Raw genomic sequence first — 286 nt, 5'->3', positions numbered from 1 at the left:
CACCAGTCATTAAAGGGAAGTGCAAGTAAAAGTAAGATAAACAACCGAGAATCAGAAGCCATAATGCTATAATTACGTCATACAAAAAATGAGGTCATTTTACAGAACCAATGTATCGATTCCTCTACAAACAAAGTATAAGAATTTTCAAGCACCCAATTACAGACAAAACTGCAAAGCAAAGATTGCATATAATTGTAACAATATGATGATAACAACAATGACGACGATTTTTTTTCTTTCTCTCTCTCTATCAGAATCTTGAGAGCGAAGATTGTGTGTGCAT

The sequence above is a fragment of the Penaeus monodon genome, chromosome 33 (assembly GCF_015228065.2).
Source record: "Penaeus monodon isolate SGIC_2016 chromosome 33, NSTDA_Pmon_1, whole genome shotgun sequence".
NCBI lineage: Eukaryota > Metazoa > Arthropoda > Malacostraca > Decapoda > Penaeidae > Penaeus > Penaeus monodon.
The sequence above is the reverse complement of the archived record's forward strand: the minus strand, read 5'-3'. Positions refer to the sequence as shown.